The sequence below is a fragment of the Callionymus lyra genome, chromosome 12 (assembly GCF_982586985.1).
Source record: "Callionymus lyra chromosome 12, fCalLyr1.hap1.1, whole genome shotgun sequence".
Taxonomy (NCBI): domain Eukaryota; kingdom Metazoa; phylum Chordata; class Actinopteri; order Syngnathiformes; family Callionymidae; genus Callionymus; species Callionymus lyra.
The window spans coordinates 24,070,247-24,095,440 of NC_141829.1; the positions used below are offsets into that span (position 1 = coordinate 24,070,247).

Genomic DNA, 25,194 nt, shown 5'->3' on the forward strand with positions numbered 1-25,194 from the left:
TGCTCCCATTTTTTTGTTTTTTTTGTTTTCAAGAGCATCATTAAAGGGCAACTAATGTGAAGACCAACTCTCCTAACTTACTCAAATATTTCAAATGTTGTGTCTTCCTCTCCAAGATGCAGTAATTCCCTTATCATGACCATGTTTTTGAAGTTATTACTGTATTGTTACTGTGTTCTCCCCTTTCTGAAACTTTGGTGAAATGAGGTTACAAGAACAAGATCCATTATGACGTATTTTTATAGAATGAGTCCCAGTTGTTTGACCAATTACAGCAGAGTGGGTGTGGTTAGTGTAAAAAACATTTAAACTCCAGAAAAGGTGAGCATTTCAGTGGGCGGGGCTTAAGCTCATTTTCTGATGTAAATATTTAAATGAAAAGAGAGTTTTGTACGAACAGACACATACTGATGAGTACAATAGAGTCCAAGATCTATTTAATAGACACTTAAATCAACACATTAGTTGCCCTATAAATAAATGAAATGAATATGTTTTTGGTAAAGAGAATGACAAATGCAACATTTAATTTACATTTGTGAAATATGCTTTTACCTGACATGAAAAGCAGGTGTCGTAGAATGATATTTAATTTTAGTGATCCCAGCAATGACATTCACCAGCTAAGCTGGAAGGTATTCCATTAAGATAGAGCTAAGCAGAACCTGGATTTTCTTTTTGCATACACTTAAACCCAGAAATGGTGCACAAAAATATTTAGATGTATGAATCTGTGCATTAGCATAAATCCAAGCACCTTTCCTTTGTACATCCAACAACGTGGAGTTCAGTTCAGTTGTGTTTATCCCTTCCCATGCCTCCATTTAAATAATTTAATTACATTTAAACAAACCAGAACATGGCTTCTGTGAACAGAAAAATACAAGATGAATTGTTACAAAATTGTTGATCAATGTTGACCGTTAAAGTGTGACAAGTGAGTGCAGACATGGATCTGAGCAGAAACTATGTATACTGAACGTTTTCACGCTCTTTTAATGCTTAATTCATATACAACTGTGTGTGAACCTATTTTGTGTGCTTGCACAAAATAGTCAATGTCTTTGCTAGGATACATTAATGATCGTACTTTTAAAAATGACTCACTTATACAGCTTCTCACCAACTCTTGCACTCTGCATTGTTAGAACAAGAAAAAAACAGAAAACTTGACTCAAGGGCAAAATAACAACTCTGGAGTAAATATGCACACTATATTTTTTATAACCCAAAGTCACAACAGTTACAACCCCAAAACAAAAGTCAGTCTTGCATTATTCATGTCATTATTTAGACATCATAATTTAAGTTTATTCTTTCCTTAAAAATACGGAATTCATATGTTCATGTAGTGAACTCCTTCATGACTAATCTAAATAATTAAACTCCAAATTGTGAGTGTAGCTCCTTGAATAAGCGGCTCCAAACATCATCGACCATAAACTGAGAAATAAAAATGTTTTTTCTTCCCAAACTGCTCCTCGCTAATGCAATATAGTGCTATGGTGTGTTTAAAATGTTCAAACATACATCAAAGTTGTCAGATCAAGGAAAGCGTTGTTCTTCCGTGGGTATTGAACAAGCTGTTAACGATTCTTGGTGAGACATCACGCTGCTGTGAAATACCACTGAAATACAACAGTTTTTTTGAAAGTAATAACAGTTTTTGAAAGTCATCTGTTGACTTTAGTCGCACTAGGGGCGTTGAAACTTTATCAAAGAGGTGAACACATGGAGGCCGACGTTTCTACCTGATGTTCTTTCTTTCTGCTGGATTAATGAACAAATGGCTTTTCATGACTTCAAATGTAGCAAAACTTAAAAGACAAAATACCTGTTGGTCTTATAGCATGATGAAAAGGTTATTGTAGAAAAAACAACTTTAAACTGCTTGTTGAAGCCTTTCATATTTTGTTATGAAAATACAATAGAAAAACTTTTTGTGATCACACATGAGCTCTACAAGCAAGTTAGTAAGTAAGTAAGTAAGTAAGTAAGTAAGTAGGTAAGTAAGTAAGTAAGTAAGTAAGTAAGTAAGTAAGTAAGTAAGTAAGTAAGTAAGTAAGTAAGTAAGTAAGTAAGTAAGTAAGTAAGTAAGTAAGTAAGTAAGTAGGAAAGTAAGTAAGTAAGTAAGTAAGTAAGTAAGTAAGTAAGTAAGTAAGTAAGTAGGTAAGTAAGTAAGTAAGTAAGTAAGTAAGTAAGTAAGTAAGTAGGTAAGTAAGTAAGTAAGTAAGTAAGTAAGTAAGTAAGTAAGTAGGTAAGTAAGTAAGTGAGTAAGTAAGTAAGTAAGTAAGTAAGTAAGTTAGTAAGTAAGTAAGTAAGTAAGTAATAGTTATTCCTAAAGCACTTTAACAATCAAAAACAATACACAGTTAAAATATATACTCTAAAAGGCCAAGACACATAAGACAAACACAGGAGTCCCAGAAAATCAGGGAAAATCCTGCAAAAATAAGAATGTCTTAAGTTGTTTCCTGAGTCAGTAGACTCCATCAAACACAGAGGGAGAGGAAGATCGTTCAAAGCGATTTCTCTCCTCTGGTACAATACAATTTTCCTACAAAATAAAACCATAACATAGAAAGTATATTACAGTTTTAAAAAGCCCAATTTGAGGATCTTTTTTTAAGATTTTTTGTTGCATTTTATTAAGCGAAAAACAGCATCGAACTACCTTTCAGTAGTTGTAAGTTTCTGTCATGTGTTACTATAACTACGTGAACATTTATTTTATTGTTAAATAGATTCCATTTTTTCAGTTGTCGTTATTCGGGTCGTTATAATTTGCAAGAATTCTCTATTTATATGCATATATACTGTATACAGTATTACTAGAAATAAATTAAAAACAAAGCAAGGAAATAAAGTAGAATTGAAGGTACCTAACAACATTAATTCTGCAACCACTTCAAAAATGTAGTGTTTGTTTAAATTAATAGTCAGGACACAAGAAAAAAATGTTGTCTTTGGATAAAATTCAGGGGTGTGAGGAGACGAGGCAGTGATTCTGGTAGAGATGGAGTTAAATCTCAACGCCGATGGCGAGCGGATGTGACAGGTGTAGAAATGCACTTGTTGTAATGATACCTTTGATTGAAACAAAACTGTTCATCCGAGCGTCGTTTAATGGGTCATTCACAGGAGAAACAATTAGAAGGGAGAAGAAAGGAAGACAATTTCTGGTTCAAGCACCTCCTAATCTCTATGGTCGAGGACTTTTATTGTCCTCAATGTCGGCTGTGAACCGTGTACTCTGTGGCAGAGACAGTGTGATTGCTCTGTGTCATCCTTCCTGGAGAAGACACCTAACGTAATTATCTGTAATCCTGTCTTCACTGCAGATCTGTGACCGAGGCGCCCTGAAGCAGTGATGCTGAGCGGCATCCCACTCAGGACTAATGTGATTTAGCAGAAGACAGCTGATTAGACTCCACCTCATCTGCTGCTGCACGCCTTCCTGCGCCCCCCACACCCCTCCATTTATTATTACACTCACATGAGTTTCCAGGCAAGTTCATTATAGATTCAAATATTGGGGTGAATGTGGTTAATACAATTATGTATTCATTTTTTCCATACAATGTACTAATCCCTACGAGGGGAGAATAAATCCAAGTGTTGGTAATTGTTGTCGTTCTGAAAAACCACTATCAAGTCAACACTATCAAGTGTTGTGAAAGGCATCTTTAGAATCATCTATCAATGTCCAGAAAAGTCGGTAAGTAGCTTAATCAAATATTGCTCAAATTCTAAATATTTGGTTTAATGATGCCTTTGATACTGTACTATGTTGTTAAAAAATATAATGTATATTCTTTTGTCTGGCTATCATTTCAACTACTTTCAATAATAATAATAAAGTAAAATAATTATTAATAAGGAATGATTTACAAGGACAATGCTCTAAACCAGTGGTTCCAAACCCCTGGACCAGTACCAGCCGCACATAAAGAAAAAAAAAAGTTATATTTAATATTATTGCCAAGCGTGTGACTCGTGAATAGTGACAAAAAGGAAAACACTTTTGTTTAAAAGTCCTCAATCCATCCAAATAATGTATAAAAATGTTTAAAAGTCTAAAAGCTAAGAGACACACACATACAGAACACCATTGTTGGCATACAATCAAATATACGTAGATGCAAATACACAAACATCTGTTGTTTTCTCAGTGTTGTAACCAGTCCAGAGCTCTTGCTGATTCAACGTTATGGTGAGATTTTTATTCTTTATGAACTTAATTGGGTTTTGTTTTCAGGTCATGTAATTGAATTTTTACTTTTATCATCTGAATGTCGGTCCATGAAAATTACCCTGACATTTAACAAGTCTGTAGTACAAAAAAGGTTGGGGACCCCTGCTCTGAACCATAAAATAACTTAATCAATAAATATGTTTTTATCTTTGATGGTTTATAATCCTTTATATTTGAAAGTGTTTATAAAATAGAGTAGTTTTTTGTTTTCAAATGGCAAAAGTAATTACACCCAACACCGCTAAAGTAAAAATTGAGATCCCAGTTATAACTGTGGACAAGAGGATACAGTTCGGCTTTTAAGGCAGAATTATGGACACATTTTGGTTGTAAAACAAATGAAAGCAGTTGGGAGGTCGCCAAGACGCAGTCTGTAAATTCTGCAACACCAGTCAAGAGACAAGTACTCGGACAATACTACAAATATCTTCTTGAATGGAAATATATCGCACTAAATTGTATTGTTGCATCTGTATCCTGATATGTATTGTATCACACGATTCTTGCCAACACAAACCCCTACTATATATACAGTATCATTTGTTTTTTCTCGAGTTATGTTGGAAAAATTCAATTTTAAATAAATGTATCTCTTGCTAGCTAAGCTAGAGGCTAACATTGTTAGCTGCAGAGAGGTACAATTATCGTATGACTGTGTAGCTAACTTTGTAGCGTTGTATAAATAGAAGATTATAGAATGAAAATGAAATGAAAAATAAATAATATTTCTAGTATTACATGTAGGCATATTTAGGACAGAAAAAAACACTTTAAACAAATCTATTTTTATTCTCAGAGGGAGGAGGTTTTGTCATTGGGTTGATGAAATCATCTTAAACAACACCTGAAGTCGAGTTATGAATTATTCAAGTTTAAACTTAAATGGAAGAACATAGAAACCTTTCTCAAAGTTAGTTTTGACAAATAAGCCACCCTGAACTCACGTGAACCGGCTGAATAGGGAGCTTCTCTTTGTGTGAGAACGTTTTGAAAGTTATTTTTGCAGCAGTCTTACTGTCTGTTTTGTTCCGCTGGTCATTTTCCCTCTCCGTGGCTTGGCAGGTGCACTCACTGTTCTGTCCTCCACCACAGAAACTTTACAGACTTTCCACACGAGCATCCTGGCGGAGCAGGGACGTGTCCATGAGCCGAGAAGTGAAGTTGAACAACTCTCTACTCGTGTGTCACAGTGACTAAACAATAAACACTTGCTGACGTCACACAGCGAGCAGCTCACCTTAGTGGAAAACAGGCGACGGCTGCCATCTTGTGGCCGACATTCTTACTGTAGTCCTCTTTTCACATTAGAGTGCAGCTTGTTGTTGTTGTTGTTTTGGCTGAAGCCCAGTGATGCAACCCATCAGATTTGTGTAGAATATGTTGTAATGTACTTATTAAATGACAGACTGGCGTCCTGTCCAGGGTGTCCCTTGCCTCTCGCCCTATAAAAATGGGATAGGCTCCAGTCTCCCCACGACCCCCACAAGAGATAAAGTGGTAGAAAATGAATGAAAGAATGAATGAATGAATGAATGAATGAATGAATGCTCTCAGATTTAACTCGTTAAGCACTTAACCAATACATTTTTAATCAAGAACCTTGATTCATCCATAAGAAAAAAATATATTTACATAAAACATTCCATGAACAACTCTTAAATATATTCATGGTCTTTTCATTTGGCTAAAATGAACATTATTTAGACAGTTGGGCACTGTAGTATAACAAAAGTAAATACTGTACATTAATTCATCAAAACCTACATGATTCATACAGTATAATTCGTATGTGTTGTTTTGCAAAAACAATTAAATACATCAGTGTTGTTAATGCGAAAATAAACAGAAATGATATCCAGGCAGAAAGGGACAACTAAAGTAAGATTGATGTACTAGCAAAACAGTGAGAGAGCGCAGACCTCAACCAAGCAGCTTGGATTATTGTGATTTGGTTTGGGATTTATATTATAATTTTAATTTATTTTTTAAATACATTTAAATTCCGTTGACAGTCTGTTTGGCCGCCAGGTTGATGAGGTTATGGATATAGCAAATAATTTTTTGCAAATGCTCCTGTTCAGCCTCAGTGGCCACAATGTTGGCATTTAAGATAAATCTAAAATATAAACACTTTTTTCCACATTTTTTCTTCTTTTTCACTGGCAATTAAAAAAATCACAAAAATGGAGGAAAAACTCTCGAAAACTATTTATATTTGGAGACAAGTAATGAATTAAAGAAATACATACAAAACCAAATTGTAGTATCTACATGACCTTGAACCTTATTCGGGCCACACAATCACAGCCAAAAGGCTGTATTTGGCCCCCGGGCCGCACTTTGCCCAGATCTAGTGTAAACTGTGCGACAACTAATGCTGAGCAACAATGGTCACTGGTGAAATAACTATATTACAACAGAGAGGCTTGTCTTCAATGTCTTGTTTACGGAACACAATACACACAGTGTGTGAATTGATGGTGGTGTTGAAACACATAATGGAGTAAAAACACAACTGCAATGCAACAAGTGTAAACAAGTCTTTCCCTTTCTCGAAAAACAAAGCCATCTGGAGAAGGATCTCATCACTGACCATAAAACCCTCCAACCACACAGGATGGACAAAAAGATGTTAAGGTCAACAAGGTAAATAGAAGCAAAAGTGTTGAGTGACGACTACATTTTAACCCTCTGACCTGTTGCATCTTTTTAAGAAAAAAGTAAAAAAAAAACTGTTATTTTTTTCAAATCACCTGCGGGCCAGTTACCAGTCGAGCAACATTCGATTCTCACACAGAGTCACTGTGCTCTGACACGTTTCCATCAGTACAACATTGACAATGTGGCGACAGTTGAGCGCTCAGATATATTATTATATTCTATTAGCAGCGTCACACCCCAGTTTAGGAGATGAGCCTCCATTTTCATTTTTAAAAACCCTATGAATTATTATGGCTGCAATCCATTACAGTACTGGATTAACAGGTAAACATTACAAATCTGCAGAACGACACGGCAACCGGCCGCGTTCATTCCTCAAACCCCGGAACAAGATGAACTTCCTTTAAAGAAAAATAGAGAAGAGTTAATAATCTGTTGGGAAAACCTGACAGTGCTGCCCCACTTCTCCCCTTTATTATGTGTAATGGCTCCTGGAGAATCTATTCATCTCTGCTTGTCTCACACTGTGTTCATGATGTATTGCCCGGCCACGTGTGTGCTTTGCAGGAGAGAAATGTCTGAATCCTTATCAGCTGTGCATTGTGGGTCATGAGGTGAGCAGATTAGAGATGAAAGGCGCCTCTATCTCTCGCCGCTGCCGGATAAGAACAAGGCAATAAAACATTTTTTTTTTTTAAAGACAGGATGACGAGTTGAGGAGTAATGCTCTGTAGTATCCGTAATAATGATGCAAGTGTGAAATCTAAAAAACGAGGGACACAAGAGGTGTTTCGCCTCTAGTCAGTCTGAAAACTGGAATGACTAAAAAGCCCCCAGACTTCCTGCTTAGTCAGCCCATCCCAGGAGAATCAGCTGGATCAAAACACGAAGGAATCTGTTAACACGCCAGAGCCCGACTCCCCCCCCCTCCACCCCGACTCCTTGGAGGCGTCGGAAGCAGTGATGAGTCAGGGTTTTGTCAGTTGAAAAACATCAGCTCAACAGGGCATAAGAAAGAAATTGAAACTTTTAAAAGTGACCTTCTGACTTACCCGCCACATGATGACATCGATACTGAAGCAACTTTGAGGTGGGTCGGTGTTTGGGGTCTGATCCACTGTCTCCTATGCTTCCTAATTTTAGTCTCTGACCTTCCAGACTCTCAGCCCGCTGACAGCCAGCATGAGGATCGAAACTTTCCACCCTGCTTCTTCTCTCTCTGACAACTGTATCTGCCCCATTTTTCGAAAACGCTCAGGCCTGCAAACATTTTCCAGCCAATCACATGATAGGGGCAGGGCAGTTTTTATTTCGCTCAGTCGATTCATCACTCAGGGATATCAGATCATGGAGTGCAGCCATGGCTCCCCAGGAGGCTTTTTGTCATCTTGAAATAAACACATTCCATTGAAAGTTGTATATCGGCAGAAGGGCCTTTCTACGAAAGTGGTTCCAAATCCTCTTCCACTTCCACTCCAGGACTAGCTTTTTAAAGACACAAATGAGCTTCAAATTTCCACACTTCTTGTAGATTTTCAAATGTATTTAACATAAATAATATAAACATATAAAGATTCTGAGTGTTACGGGCTGGGTGATTGGATGTAGCTACCACTGTCAGCCACTAGCTAGTATATTATTCAGTTTACACTGTTTATGGAAAGTTTCTTTCTATCATTTATTTTGAGGTAACGTAAACTACTAAATATCTAGCGAGAAGAGCTCATGTGTGAGGGATTATATTTCACCTTAGAATGACTGCCGATACCACTGTTAGCCATTAGCAAAGCTTATTACTAGCATCCAGTTTAAAATATGGTTAACAAAAGTTTATAGCTATCATGTGGTGAGTTACAATAACTTCTATCTAAATATAAAAAAGAGAAAATGTGTTACAGGGTTATACATTCCGCTTTAGAATAACTGCAGTTACCACTGTTATCAGGTTGCTAAGCATGCTAGTATAGCATTCTGTTTGAAGTGTTTATTAATACATTTTATACAGGGTGATAAGTTTAATTAACCACTATTTAATTACCAAAAAGTGTTACATTTCAATTCAGAATGACTGCAGAGACCACTGATAGCTATGAGCAAAGCTTGAGCAAGCTTTTTGTCATCTTGAAATAAACACATTCCATTGAAAGTTTCTATATCGGCAGAAGGGCCTTTCTACGAAAGTGGTTCCAAATCCTCTTCCACTTTATACTTTAAAATCACCCAGGACTAGCTTTTTAAAGACACATATGAGCTTCAAATTTCCACACTTCTTGTAGGTTTTCAAATGTATTTAACATAAATAATATAAACATATAAAGATTCTGAGTGTTACGGGCTGGGAGATTGGATGCAGCTACTGTAACTAACCACTAGCAAAGCTAGCTAGTATATCATTCAGTTTACACTGTTTATGTAAAGTTTCTTTCTATCATTTATTTTGTGGTAACGTAAACTACTAAATATCTACCGAGAAGAGCTAATGTGTGAAGGAGTATATTTCACCTCAGAATGACTGCCGATAAAACTGTTTGCCATTAGCAAAGCTTATTACTAGCACCCAGTTTAAAATGTTGATAACAAATGTTTATAGCTATCATGTGGTGAGTTACATTAACTATTATCTAAATATAAAAAAGAGAAAATGTGTTACAGGAATATACATTCCGCTTAAGAATAACTGCAGTTACCACTGTTATCAAGTAGCTAAGCATGCTAGCATAACATTCCGTTTGGAGTGTTTATTAATACAATTTATACAGGGTGGTAAGTTAAATGAACCACTATTTAATTGCCAAAAAATGGCAAATTGTTACAGGATGGTACATTTCACTGCGGAATGACTGCAGATACAACTTATAGCTATGAGCAAAGCTAGCTAGTACGCATTTAATTTAAACAATTTATTACAAAAGCTTTAAGCTATCATTTGTTACAAGGTGTCAAGTTACATTGACCACTATCAAAGTACAAGATAAAAGAGCAAAAGTTTTACGGGGGTGGTTCATTTTCACTTCAGTATGACTTCAGATACCATTGTTAGCTGTTGAACTAACATCATGCAATTTTCTTCTAATTTGTCCATTTTGGTGCTGCGGGGGCTGGAGTCCATCTCATCTACTCGGGGCAAGAGACAGGGGACACCCTGGATACGCTGCTGGCCAAGTTCAGTAAACTCACATAGAAGCTTTCAGATTCTTATCTATTGACGATTGACAATTGAGAATTTTCAATAAACCCATGTATATTAGAGTTCCTATCATGTGGAGATTTTATTTAATCATCTTTTGTTTCAGACTGTAAGATAATGATTTGCAAATCCAAATTAACTACCAATAATGTTATCTGATGTCACATAAATAAACAGTGACACAGGCTGCTATGTAAAATTGCAGGAGAAATGATGGAGCAATTGTTAATGTTGTTGTGTAAATTAATAAAATATGTATTTAAAGTTATCACTAAAACATCATTAATAGCACTTTTGACTTTTAAAAAATATAAATAAAGAATGACCCAGAATCTTTATTAGAACGAGAGTTACCGAGCGCAGCAATCGAAGCACATCCATCGGTCATTATTATGGATGTGCTGAAAGCTTCCAGGCAGTTTAAAGAATGCATGAACAAACAGTGAAATCGATAAGAATGAGGCGTTCCCGAAAGAACAAAGCTGAAGTTAAGTGCCAAGATCAGAAAGTGATTATAAGGAATCCAGCGAGAGACAGACTTTGTAACCTGGTTAAAACTTGAACACACCCTGATGTGAACCAGAGGAATTCATCGGAACAAAAACTCTCCTGCATCCCACATTGTTCTGTTGGCCGCATTCTGACTCCAGATTCAAGCTTCACTTCCAAAGCCGCTGATCACATGGAGTTCCACAGTTCTGGCCCGGAGCCGGCGGTCTGTGTTGAACCGGGAAGTTTCAAGAATGCAGTGTTGGACCTTGACAGTGATATCCAGTCTCAACTCAACGGCTGTGTGTGCTTATGTGGTGAAACCGCAGCATATTTCTCAGTCAGGCTGGCACATCCACGCAACGTAATGAAAATAGATGTGAGTACAATAAAAACAGCTGATTTTCTGAGCCACGTTTGGGAACGCAATGAGGTATGGCGTCCAATCATACCAGACATTTTGGTTTCGCCTCAAAAACGTCTCTCAATAGCAGAATCAGAATGCAAAGTATTTTCTTCTCCTAGCTCGGTGTTTTTATTGGGGGTTCCTCAGGAGACGATTTTAGGCCCGTTAATGTTGTGATTAATGATGTTGTGATTGTGTAATGATTCAATAGTACTTGGCAGCGTCAAATGATAAAGTTAACTTTCCATTATCACGCTCGGAGAAAAGTGAAAGCCAAAGATCTAGGACAGACGTAAACCAATCCTTTTAATATACTTGTGTGACTGTCATAAGTTTGGAGTAAATACTCACATAGTAAACATCTATCCTGCTGTTTATAAATCTATTTGTACTTTTTAAAAACAATCTATTGCCAATAAGATTGTGATATTTTTTAATTCATTTGTATTTAATTATAATTTATTCATTATAAAGTCCCTAAAACATGGTAGAAAACGTAATTAGCCACAAAATCTGATTTGTGAGGTTGTCATTTTAAACCAATACAAACCAATCCTTAAAGTTTTCAACACGCTTTATTTACTATTTAAGTTGACTCCTTTCAACAAAGCATTTAAAGGGCAACTTATATCAAAACTCAACTCTCTTGACTCACTCACATGTTTCAAATGTTGAAGTCTTCTTCTCCAAGATGAAGTGAGTCCCTCATCCTCACCAAGTTATAACTTTATAAAGTCCCCCCCGAAACCACTCCTCCTCAAGCCAGCTGTAATCATGCACCACTTTGTTTGTACAACATGGAGGTGGAGACAGATTGATTTGATGACCCGCAGTGACAAACCACTTTAGTCTACTTAACTCACAGCACAGTGGGTGTGGTTATGGTAAATGAGATTTAATCTCTGGAAAAAAACAACATTTAAATGAAGAGAGTTTAGTACAAACAGACACATACTGATGAGTAAATTAGAGTCCAAGATCAATTTAAGAAACACTTAAATCAACACATAAGTTTCCCTTTAAGATGAGTCCAAGAGATCATTCCAGTATATAATAATAAGTGTTCAACTGTATAAAAACATACAAATAAAAAGTTACAAATGACAAGATAAGATTGAAATAAATTTAAATGAAAACATCTAATAAAATACTTTACATACAGTACACACAGCTGGTACATACTGAGAAGTGGCTGTTCTTCAGGTTCTAAAGTGAAAGCAACGCCTTCATCATCTCACATACACCTCTTACTTTGAAACTGTTCAATGACATATTCAAAGTTGGTGTCCTTGTGTGTTTGAAAGGTGCCTTAGAAATAAAATGAAATATTACTACTATTAAAACCTTTAAACCAAAAACCTCTGTAGGAATAACCATGTTATTGAAATTGAATCTGCAATACATGAATTTAATGTAAACTTTCCTTTGACTTTTTACCACTTGCTCGTTGCTGTATATGTACTCAATGTAACCTTCCCAAATTACAACAATTCTAATGTTACTTACTGAGTAAGTAAGTAGTGAGTGAGTAAGTGAGTGTTACTGAGTACTGGTCTCAGTAACAATCACTCTCTTTCCTTCACTTTATGTTGCATTTTAATGCAAATTAATATCAATCTTAACATTTAATTTTTTTCCTGTGTATTTTCTGTGTACACTCCCTGACAGGTCAACAGAAATGCTGTGTGGTACCTCTAAGCACACGCCCCCTGGTGGCCAGGTGAGTGTCGAGTAGAAAACACATATATTCGCTCATTATAAATATATTTAAGCAGTGTTATTCAGCGTTATATTATTATACATACGCTAGTATTTTTACAACCATGTTACAAGACTTAAACATCAACTCACTACACATTCTTAAATGTTCATTTTAAACCAATAAAGTGTCCAAAGTCATTATTCTTTACATAAAATGTTGATGTAACTTTTTTGCCCTCCTGTAAAGTCAAAAATATAAAAAAAAACACTAAACCTTACCTCTCATGCTAATCCGGCTTGAGTGACAGATGAAAGAACAAATAAATTCATAGAAATATTATTCCTCCAAAAGAGCACCTGCATGCCTTAGAAGCCTCCCTCTCTCTTCCCCCCTCTGGCCCACGTCTGCCTGCAATCTCCTCACGCAGCCTCTTCTTCTGAGAGTGCTGCTAACCCGAGCGCCGACTTCTCAGGCTTCTGCTGCTTTGTATTTTTTGTTGGCAGGGATCATTAGCTGGGTCCCACGAGAGCATAAGAGGTAAATAACTCCCCTTCCTTCCTGTGGGAGACTGTCAATCACAGCTGATGATGAGGAGGCGGGGAGGGGGTCTCCGCTACCAAGGAGGCTCCTCTGATTGGTCACCAGGGAGACGGAGGTGTCCTGAATGACAAATTGGAGTGCTGGGATGGATGGGCCTGTCAAGCTGCACAGCTGAGGCTCCGCACATGTGCGTGTTTAGGAAAAACATGGCCTACACAATCTTGTCAAATGAAAGGGATTCAAGTTTAATTCCGACCAGTGTGAGCGATGACACCATCCTTCTTGATGAGTTGGGAGTCGCAGCAGGGTGAAGCGCTCGAGGCTCATGGTTGCCATGGCGGTGCGGCCGGGCCAGCGATGCATCTTGGCGCCGACGGCCAGTGCCACTCTAATCTTTTTCATTGTCAATCCTTCACTTCTCTGGCTTGTTCCGCAGCTGATCCCACCGCCGCTCGTCGCTCCACACTTCCGGCCAACATCCCGTGTGAATGAGACAACGTTTAGCGCTGACTTTTTACCGGGTCACTCTGTTCCCAGTGGGTCAGACTTCAGGTCTATTGGATGAATGAACACTCAGGGGGATTTCGACGGACAAAACACGATTATGGTGCACAAACAACACAAACTCCTTCCTTACTCTCTCAGTTTACTTCCTCCCTCCTCTTCAGCCAATTACTGCACAGACATCCTGGTCCCACACTTGCATTTATTCTTACGACTCCACTGCTGCAGCAGATTTTTTACGATCAGCTCCACAGCAATCAAAAGTCTTATGACGTTAAAAAAAGCTTTGACTAAACAGAGAAAGTTCAGCACTATCACAACTTTAAATCCTTATTAGAAATCGTTCCGACCACAGTTATTATTGGAGGCCATGGTTTTTTTTTCAAGTTGTGGGTTTAGTCGCCACAGCCAGGAGAAATCTATTCCTGACTCCGAGCTAGTCCAAGAAACACACGCGAGGCATTTATTTGTGCATTCCTGTATTGAATGAAAACAAGAATAATGTGAACCAACTATACTGTCAGCAACTCGACATTCAAACAATCTAAATCAAGCGATTGCTTTGTATCAGAGCTGAAGATACACAACAAAAATGGCGCGTTTGTTGTGCAACTAATAGTTTTTTATGCGATTAATTAACTTCCATCCGTCTCTAAAGTTGATCTAAATAGTAGGTAAATCTAAAAAAAGACTTAAAAGTTAAGTTAACTTTGGGTTCTCTATCTCTGCACCTGGTTGTGACTATTAAAACCTTAAACCTAATTGTGGGCAAGCAGGTTTTTAAAAAAAAATGGTGAAAAACTTTTTCTTAAAAAAGACATGAACAAAAAAACAACTGTCACGTTTTAAAAATTCTAGACACACAAAGTTTACCTTACAATTGCGAGATATATTTTCTCGAATGGAGAGAAAAAAATATAATAAATTATTTTTAGAATATCTTGAATATTTTTTTTTCTGTTGTCTAGTTTGTGGATTTCTGTCAGTTCTTGTTGTTTTTTGCTTTCATTCAGTTTGTTTCATATGCATCATTCTTTCAGTTTTCTTTTCAGATGAATTCTTTTTATATATATGTACTGTATATATATAGAGAGATATCTTTTAAAAAAAAAAAATTAAATCTATGAAATAAAAGCATCAACCTTATTTGGAGTCATTTTTTTGCCTGTAAGTCTTTTGAATTAACTTGGATATACAGATTTAATACTCCACTGGGCCACATAAAAATGACTTGGGTGGCTGCATTTGGCCTCTGGGCCTTTTTTCCTTGACATTTTGGGTTTGGATTCTTTGACCAAAAATAGAATTAAATACTTGATATAAAACGTCATTTGAAGTTCTCCATATTGTTTACAGGTGCCAGAATCCTGAAAGGTTATGTATAACTGACTTTAGTTCGTACCATGAATGTAGAGTGTTTGAGAAGTCTCTGGAAAACGTTGATGCTCCTTGGAAAATATTTTCTTGTAAATGTTGCGCCTGATAGAAAGATGTTTTATGTGTTTTCGGATTACTTCACTCAGAGAAACCTCATCTTTGGCACTGTCGTAGGACAGCAGACGCAGCAGCTGTAAAATGAAAAAGAGCCCTTCCTCTAAGACACTGGGAAGCTTGAGCAGAACCACATTTTCAATGGTTGGCTATTTATCCAAGATGAAAAAATGCTAGAAGAAAACAGGAAATGAATAATGGTTGACATTCAAGGGATAAGCCAGAATACAATAGGAAGTACATTTTATACACAAACCTCTGCTCTAGGGTTTTATATAGAATACAAATACAGTATCAAGTTTGACCAAATATCTTAATTTATTGCACTGTATACTGCAGCCATTATTTTTTCGAGGTCCTCCAATACAGAAGAATGTTCCTCACCTTTCTACTCCAAAGTCAGGCTAAAATGATCTCGAAATGATGAGCCAGGAAACGACTGATCCGTCTTCCAGCAAAAGAATGTCTCAAACTAGATACTTTCAGTGTCATCCGAGTCGCCGGTTCACACACTGTAAAATCTGAGCTTGTTACCTAACAACAAGTTCTTCATGACTAATAAGATTGCTGCAAAGACTAAAGGACAATATGTCTCTTTCGACCCAGAAAGCATCACAAGTTTTTGTTCAAGCTTTGGTCCAAGCTTGTCATCTCATGCCTCAAAGATTGCAGAATACAGCCGCTTGTCTGTATTAAAGCTTAACCAGGTTATCTGACAAAACACTTCACTGGCATCTGATACCTGCCAGAATCTGCTCTGGTTCTTGCCTATTGGGCCATAAAAGCATCAGGACCGGTGTCTGGCTTTCCCGTCCACTGTGCTCAGCATCATCAAACCGGCTTGTTGTTCCGTCACTGAGAGGATTGTCTCGCTCCAGAAACTCAAGGCTGTTTGCTGTCTCTGCCCTAACATGATGGTACAAGCTACCCTTCAAACTCCTTTAATTTGAACTACTCTTCAAAGAGTTTACAGGCAGGGTTGAGCTTGACACACAACTCGGGGTCAGTGAGCCAAATCGGACCCACAGCAAGGTATATATTCCACTTCAAAAGCCTATTTCTAACATAAAACAAGCTCCTCTACATAGCATGTTGATATCAACACCCATGATATAGCAATAGAGATAAGAACAATCATAAATATATTTTAGAAAATGCTGATAGTAAGAACATTGTTTGCAGGACGTTTGCGCCTCAAGTGGAAAAATAAGATGTGTATCACAGTAAAAATGTAATTTGTAACTTTTTTTCTAGAATTGTCCATTAGACAGTATCATTTTTGTATTAATTCACTCTGTGTCACTGTTAAAGTAACTAATGTGTTGATTTGATTTTTGTTTGTGTTGATCGTGGCCCTTTTTGTACTCATCAGTATGTGTCTGTTTGTACAAAACTCTCTTTTAATTGATATATTTACATTAAAAAATGTGCTTAAGCCCCGCCCACTGAAAACAATTAGTTTTTCTGAAGATGAAATCTTGTTTACTTGGTCCAAAATTGAGGTTTGTCAATCCTGGAAGTGTCCACCTCCAAAGGCCTTTTTGTATAAACAAAGCGAGGCGTGATTACAGCTGGCTGGAGGATGAGCGCACAGATGTGACAGATTAATCATCATTAAATAACTATCCTAACAGATGATAAATATATAAATGATCCAATTAGATACTCACAGAAAAAACGTTGTAGCTAAACAGCCTCTTGGAAATACAACTAGTCGAGTTAGTTGATATAACTTCAAGCATGTATCGGACGAAGACTTGGTTCCATTCAACCTTGTGTCTCTGACAGGCAGGAATCAAAAAAGTACCCACATGCTAACATGGATTTTAAAGTGTTGAGAAAAATTAAAATAAATGGTGTATTAATTAAATCATTCTACAGCATGAGCCTTGTTCAGTGAGTCACATGTTTTCTTATCAATAACCAACAGCTCTCTGTAATAATTATTCCACATAGATGAATATTCATTTGCTTTAAATAAGGGCAGTTGGTGCCCGAGGCCGCCTTCTTGATGCCAGATGCCACATTAGACTTTATTTACACACACAAAAAACCACCCATAACAAGCAGAGAAGTACTCCTAGAAAACTGCCTGCAACAGCCAGCGTGGGTGGACCGACGCAGGTCATCACACAGTTTGTTGTCAAGTGATGCTCATTAGCTAGCTCTTCCTTTGCATGGTGGAGAGACTTCCAATCAGAGCCAAATGAAAAGTGTACTCACGGCTGTTATCAAAGCTCTTAGATCCAAAAGGGCTGAGGTCTGGCTGTCTTCTTCACGAGCACATGGGTGAGACTAAACAAAACAGTAGCATGCTTGCTGCTTCTCCCTTCCACCGCCTCACCCACAGAGCTCCCACCCTGCCCCAGCTGTATGCTCATGCAAGCGTAAAACATGCCCAGGAAGCGTTGCCTCCACCGGGGTCATTTCATGGACACAGTCCACATTAGTGAGGGGGCCCATCAACCCCCCCCCTCCTCCTCCTAGTCTTCCTTTCCCGGTCCCCCCACCCCATCGGTAATCGGACAAAGAGGGAGAAAAATGAAAGACAAAGGAGTGTGGGTGAACCTTAGGGACCTTGTTTTGATGAGTCTGTGCACTGCTGAGGCCTCAGCAGATGGTATCAGTCTCCAGGGCACCAACGCAATGCTCCTGCGCAGCCCCGCCACTGATGCTGCCCCTCATCAGATCATGAAACACCACATCCAGGACGTAATTAAGTTAGCACGTGGTGTGCCAAGCAGATCACCCGACACCCGGTTTCATCTGTTCGACTCCAAAGAAAACCGCAATCCTTGTTTTGGCTGGAAATACTAAGCAGGATACAATCTGCCTTAATGATGGCCTTGGTTCAAGATTTTAATTGCTCACTTCCCCTCAAGGCAGAGCACTCACAGAAAAGCAAGACATAACCTAAACATGAATGTTAAACCTGAACCTCCGAGCACTGATTCATCCTCCTCAACTAGAATTTAAAAACATTAAAATGTGAATTATATTAGTCCTTACGACGTCGCTATACGACCCAGTCATTTTCTCAATGACATTAACTTAGAGGGACATATGTGGCCGAATGGGTCGTTGACCTGGAAGTGATGATCCCTATTCCTTATCGATGTCACGAATGGAATTTTAAACACAGATGGAAATATCGTTAGCTTCAATGCATTGAAATGGTCGTTTAAATTGTGGAGCAACAGACGGTGTCCTCAGTGTCCAACATCATGAAATCGTTAAACCGTTGGCACGTAAAATTACTTTGCCCCCACCACCACCAATATATATTTTGAACATTTATTGTATGTCTTATGTGATAAGTCATAATGTTTTATAGAGATTAATATACCAAGAACTGCAAATAGGTTGAAATTGCAGACTGTAAAAGATGAATTACTGGATGCTTTCAGGAAATCACAATGCATTCAAAAGCTTCTGTAATTGTATTTATCTTCTTATATTCTTTATTTTGGCAACAGACTTCTTGCTTCAGTGTCCCTTCGAGGTAAGATAATGACCCTGACCGATGATACGAGTCGTAAAATCTCCTTATGTTTTGAATTATTGTTTATTTGTCCTCAAATGAAGAATTACAGAGTAGAAAATTAAACAAAATGCTGACTCAGGTCACTGTACACAACTTTGACAGAAGTACTCATTTTCCATGAAAAATGAAACCGTGGAATTTCACAAAAGCTTACTGAAGAGGCCAGACGACTAAGACTGAATAATTGAGTGAGATTTTAAAAAGCCTTCGAGCAAGCTTTACATGACCATAACAAAAAATTGGTCTTGGGTAGTGAGTCTTGTAATGAAAAATAAAAACGTTTCACTATGAAAATATGTATTTATCCATAATATTATTCACAATGTCAAGTTCAATCTGCTTGTTTTGGTGGTTCAGTTACTTGTAATTGCATTTTTGCTGGATGTTAATAGAATTTCTGATGCGCGTGTAGCTTTAGTTGGCTGTTTTTCTGAGATAGATTGTGGCAAATGAATGGAATAATAAATCGAATCACTAACAATTACTATTCGTATCCCTGATATACCACACCAGTACGAGAGAATAGCAGGATCTTGTTTATAGTAATGCAGGGAGGGACGCCTTGAGAGAAGGTCTGACTTTTCTTTTTTTTTAAACATGGTAAATGTTTACCTCTTTATTTTTAAATCAGCTTTCTACAGAGAAGCTTACCGTCTTTTATTGTAGGGAACAATTTTGATCGGATAATGGGATATTTCTACGTGTCTCTTGATCAGGACTCCACCCATGGTGGAAAAAAAGTATTTTTGGTTAGAGAAGGAGGGGAAAATTCACCAATCTAAGTTGGGTTTAATGTGGTAGGGGCCAAAAATGACAAAGCCTGAAGTCTGACCAACGTCATCTCAGCAGAGTGGTTAGAGGGGGAGATTTAAATGGCAGTGGATAATAGTGATGTTGTTGCTAACTCTGTGACATCGCCTTTTTTTTTTTAAGAAAATACAGATAATTCAGCCGACCAACTTCAAAATTAGAGTTAGAATACAATTTTTAAATAGTTGAGAGGCCTTTCAAGGAAGAACATAATTATTGCTATCTGTGTATGACTTCCTGTAAAAACACACCACAATGATGCGACAGACATTGTTAGTTTTATTAGCAATAGAGTAAGAAACTACTGCGGGGGTTGATTCAATATTCATTACTCAGCAAGATTTTCATTAAGTGAATTTTCAACTGCATTACAGCCACAACAAATACTCATATCTACTCGATTTGTCCTCCAATTTATGATCTAATCATCGTCTAATTACATCGACTGAGCAATTGTATTGTGATTCCTTACCTCACCAGCAGACATGTGCCGCAACCATTTTACACTGTTTCTATTGCAGTGACAATAAATAAGCCACCCGGGTGTTCGCTGCAAAATTGAGTTTTAGATCTTACAGATTGTTTCACATCAACATATCCAAAATATACTTTATCGATTAAAAAATGGATTATTTTTTATATCTTTTATATATTCCACTTACTGTTATTGTTTATTTAGTGATTTTACTTCCTGTTTCCTGATTTCTGTTACTTTTAGTTTTCTCTCACACCCTTTTTCTTGCCTCTCACACACCCTTTAACTGCCTCTCTAGGTAGTTTTGTTTTTCCTTTCTGGTTTGTGTATAATTTTACCTAGAGTAAATTACATGCTTCATTTCTTGATGTTGGCCCCTTTTCAGGGAGGTAGTCTTAGTGAATGGATTAGTTGTGGTTGTTTGTTTTGGCAGTGGCTTGTTAATTAATCAACTTTTGCCTTTTTATTTCTTAATTTTTCACTTATTAAATCGTAGCAACATAAATAATTGTATTACTTATAATTTGCATCAAAACTAATTTTAGGATCAAACAAAAAGAATGTAACAGTTAACCAAAAATGACTTCTTCTTCTGATGGTTCCAAAGAAACGATCAAAAAAAGAGGGTACAAAGGTTTTATCTTGTTTTCTGTTTTAGCCGTGTCGGCTTAACACACTCTAATCCACACTACCAAATGATTTGTGAGGGGAAAGAACAGCACATCTGTTGCGGTGCGTTCATGTGTCAGTGGAGACATTCGGAGCCAAAGGCAGAAGCTCCAGCTGTCGTCAAACTCTTGGCTTCATGCGTCCGAAGGGATATAGAAAAAATGCTTGTTTAAAAAAAAAAAAAAAAACAGTTTTATGGCTGATTAAAATTACAGTTGTCGCCACCAGCGATCAGAGAGAAAGGTAAAGGTCCATCTCTGTTGTGTTACACTTTCCTCTAGGCAAGGATGACAAAGAAGTTATTCTGTGTAGCTGTAGACCAGAAACTAACCTTCCAACTTCCATCACCATGGCAACAAAACATCCCTCGCCTTCCTTCGCCTCAAGACATAATGGAGCATATTGCCTAATGTTTCTCAGTGGGATTGTGCAGGTATAATGGGCTCGACCAAAAGACAAGAAAGAAACATGAAATGTGAAATGTGAAATTAGTTTTCTTTGGTGCTCATTCATCCATCAGAAACCTGGAGAAGAGCCTCTTGAACATGAGTCTCATGCTTGTAGCCTGTGAGCCACAGAGATAAACATAAAAACTCAAGTTATTATGAGTGCAGGAAAAACAAGGGACTTGATATCTTTTCCACGTCAAATGCTTATAAATAACAAATTTCACACCAAATGTTACCTTTTATAGAGCTTTGATCATACAGTTAAAATTGCCATAATCGTCACAAAAAATATTAACCAAGTTTAGATCAAACATATTCAGAAGAAAACTGCATAAGACCCCCCAGCCCATGACCCTGTCTCCATAGGAATTAAAATCTGGTGGCATCCCGGCCCGTTGAGTTTGAGACCCCCGATCTAGAAAGAAGTTATATATGGAATTTGGGTAATTCTTATTTCCCAAAAATCCTCTGTATTATGCCGTGACCCCTTTGGACTACTTTGTCGATCACTGTGTATAACAACAAGTGTTTTTTTGTATTTATAAAAACACACTTTATAACAATAGTCACATGAAAGATGTTTGATTTAAGTGATTTTTTTATTTTTTTATTGAAGCTAACAATGTGAGAAACAGCGCACAAAAGCCATACTAGAGAATAATGAAATCTTGAAATAGCTTCAGATAGAAATACAGAACACAAAAAAATATATAAATCTAAGGGGCCAATATTAGACAATTTTAATCCTCCATGTTATCTTAGGGTCAATGTGACCCAAAAGCCTGACAAGAAATTTGTTTGAGCTATCGCTTGTGTTGAGAAGCAGTTTGTATTTCTATTGTAATTTACTACGTACTTGGAAGTTAACCCTTGTGTAATCTTAGGGTCATGGTGACCCGAAGGCCCGAAACAAAATGCATTTGCGACATCCCTTTTGTTATCTCAGGGTCAAGGTGACCCGAAGGCCGGAAACCAAATGTATTTGTGTTATCCCTTTTGTTATCTTAGGGTCAATGTGACCCAAAAGCCCGACAATAAATTAGTTTGAGGTATCTCTTGTGTTGTCTCTGGGTCAACGACCTACACCACTGTATGTATTTCTGGAAGCCAAGGAAGTCATTCACCTTGACCCAGAGACAACACTAGGGATAAAATTGTAATTGAAATAAGTTTGGTTCATAGTTGTTCAATGCCACTCCTTGGAAAAGTTCATGAAGCTATGATTTTATGTACACACAGTAATGTTTGTTGGTAAGAAAAGGCTCATGCATCTAGTTCGATTGTTTTTTTTCTGTGCAGTTTAAAGCGGTCCAGACGTGCAGTGGGTTGAAGGATAGATGCCCTGCAGAGGTCTGAGGGGGAAAGTGATGTGGATCACGGAAAGTGAGTCAATGCTGGAGGACTTTAACAAATTACCTATGTCGAAAAACAAAGAGGAAAAAAAAGTCCCTATTGAGACACTAATAAATGGTTTGCTTACTTCCTTTCAAATTCACATTCTCCACCCACTTCCAAGTCTGAACTCGACCCAAATCATCCGGAAACTCCTTCTCTTTTCAAGCTCACAAAACAGAAGAGTCATACGACCCTTTATTAATAAATGAATATATGATGGCATTCTGCTGTAGTCTGATTCCAGTTTCACCATAACTTACTGGGTGAAAAGTGCTGAATAAACCCAAACAGACATTGAGGTTTTAAGATGACAGTTTTGAGCATTTTCTGGCTCAGAACTCTGCCACAACCGTCAACCTGGACATCAAAACAGGCTTTACGGGCCTGTTAAACACCAGACAGTTTCAGTCCAGAGAAGTTTAGCCTCTTGGAAACAAAAGATTCAGACACACAGCAGAAACAGATGTTGAGTAAAAGTTCTGGAATGGTTGGGTTTGGCACTGAGATCAGTGTGGTCTTATTTACAGCAGGAACAATGCAGTGTATTGACAAATGCAAAAAAAAACAACCACCCGGGATCCGCTTCTCTTCCCTGACGAGATGGAGTTAACGTCAAATTTGAGTTCTCAGAAGTGTCAGCAGATTTGTGCTCGCCACAACACGGTTTATTGAGAATCAAATTCAGCTCTTGAAGAGAGACTTGAAAACAAGCTCTGAGGCAAACATGAGCTCCATTAGAGTTGATGTTTGGAGAGTTAGTCGTCCACTCCGTCAACTAAAATCACATCAATGTTGATCCTCAAACGCCTCTTCTTCTGGTCTTACCTGCTCCCCCATGACGCTGCTGGCAAACATCTCTCCCTGGAGAACACCGACGCTGGAGATGAATGCAGCTGGCACGTTCCCTGAGGTAAAACAGACCCGACACAGGAGGTGGAAGATGTTACTCCTCTTTATAGGGGTGTGTACATGCACAAGCTGAAACACACTGGCTGTCATCTGCTCTACAGGTTCTTACAAGAGCATAGAAAAATGCAGCAGGAATCCTTAACCCTTTGTTGGACCTAGTGATCATGAAAGATGACGACGGGGTTTTACCGAACTTCAACTGTTTGCCATCATTGTTTTAAACCAGTTCACTGGTCTTCTGTTTTCTATCCAGAGCAAAGTGGATCCTTCTGGAAGGAAGCAAAGGCCTGTTAGATCAGGTAGAATAAGGTCAAACAATGGGGGCAAATGGTCAGGAGAAGAAAGTATGATCACGGAAAGAAGATAAAGTCTAAATATTAATAACACAATGGAAATTTCTGAAGATTTAAATTTTAATCCATTGATTTATTTTCCATGGCGCTTATTCCCTTATAGGGATTGCAGGGGGGCTGGAGTCTATCCCAGTTTCATCAGGCGAGAGGCGGGGGACCCCCAGGAACCGACGGCAGTCTGTCGCAGGGCACACAAAGACATACAATAATTCACACACACACTCACACCTATGTAAGTAAGTAAGTAAGTAAGTTATTTTAATATTTTTTTTGTACAGCGCTTTTCCAGACCAGGGTCACAAAGCACTTAAACAATCAAAACAATATTCAATGAAGTATATACTTTAAAGGTCAATATAAAACTGATAACACAACAGGAGTTCCAGAAAATCAAGGAAAAGCCTCAACAAATAGAAACTTCTTAAGATGTTTCTTAAAGGAGTCAGTACCTGAGTGAAGTCAGAAGGTATAATTTAAACTGTAATCTCGTTTGGCGAGATTTCAGACGAGGGAGAACTTTATTAAGTAATACCTTCAAAACGGAGCAAGGTCTGAATGGTTTACTGCATTTTGAAGAGGACGACTTCAACATTTAGTCATAAGTCACTTAAATATGAGTGTTAATCAGATCAGATCCTAATTTATTATTATGTATTACTAGATGTACTTTCTTTTGGAAAGTTATTTTGTCTGGGGTGATTGCCCTGAGAAGGTTTGGCAACACTTTGTAATCAAATTGATGGAATAAACCTTGAAGAAGTGACAGTGGTTGTCAATCAAAGGCCCGCCATCAAGTAATGATGACACAAATAGAAGTGTATAGAAGACACAAAGTGCACTAATGCTCCTCCCCAGATGCAACACTAATAGACTCAGGGAATCATTTCTCATGCTATGGGATGGTATAATTATGCGTTTGGGGGCAGGAGTGGAGTACAAAGGTTAATCTTTGTATCCTTTTCTTTATGTTGTTTTTCTTTCATCTATCTTCTTTATATCTAGATTTTGTCATCTTGCGCTTTGTTCTTTGCGTTCCATCCATCCAATCTACCCATGACAAAATAATAAATGTGTTAATGTATAATGTAAGTAAGTAAGTAAGTAATTTGTATTATGTACTAGAACGCAGGATGATAAAAAAAGCAAAGGTAGCCAAAAAAAAAAAAACTATTTTCTCCTCCACACTAGAAAGTCCCAAAGACAACCTGTCAAGATGCCAGAGCCACCACAGCACTGGTTCTGCTTTGAGTATTTCACGCATGGTCAAGCTTCGATCTCTGTGAGAGAGTCCAGACACCCACAGGAGGAAACTCATTTGGGCTGCTGTGATCTTATTCTATGGGTCGGTGCAAAGA

The 25,194-nt window shown here is 37.7% G+C and overlaps 1 protein-coding gene across 1 annotated transcript in view; it reads right to left on the reverse strand.

Annotated features, from left to right (window-relative positions):
- The window catches only part of mid1 (midline 1), a 32,856-nt gene extending 24,698 nt beyond the window's left edge, over nucleotides 1-8,158 (reverse strand). The window contains exon 1 of the mRNA XM_087803697.1: nucleotides 7,969-8,158. The gene's annotated coding sequence lies outside the window, so the exon portion shown is untranslated. The remainder of the gene's footprint in view (nucleotides 1-7,968) is intronic.
- Between the last annotated feature and the right edge of the window lie 17,036 nt (nucleotides 8,159-25,194).